Consider the following 657-nt stretch of genomic DNA (forward strand, 5'->3'; position numbering starts at 1 on the left):
TACATATATATATGTATATGTGTATGTATATACATATATATGTATATATATATATACATATATATATGCATATGTGTATGTATATATATATATATATATATATATATATACATAAGATAATTTTTACGTGAATCGACAAAGAAAAACCTGGTAGCAATTGAAACGGTATACGCTTTCCTTATTTTGTTCTTTTCTTTTTATATTCACTTGAATTACATAACATAAACAATAGTGTTAAATACACAAACTCGAAACACCAGTATAGAAACTAAATATACCCCCCCCCACACACACACGAACATATATATTTCTCTACATTTATGTAGAAATATCTACACACATATATATATAAATATATATATACATATATATATGCATAATCATATATATATGTACATACATAATTATATATATATGTATATACGCACAATTATGTATATATATATATATATACAAATATATGTACATATATATATGTATATATATGCATATACATTTATATATACATATTTATAATTATGTATATATACATATATCTATATATAATTATGTAATATACATATATATATATAATTATGTATGTACATATAGATAGATATTCACAATTACATATATATATATATATATATATATATATATATATATATATATATATAT

This window comes from Octopus bimaculoides, chromosome 15 (genome assembly GCF_001194135.2).
Source record: "Octopus bimaculoides isolate UCB-OBI-ISO-001 chromosome 15, ASM119413v2, whole genome shotgun sequence".
Classification (NCBI taxonomy): domain Eukaryota; kingdom Metazoa; phylum Mollusca; class Cephalopoda; order Octopoda; family Octopodidae; genus Octopus; species Octopus bimaculoides.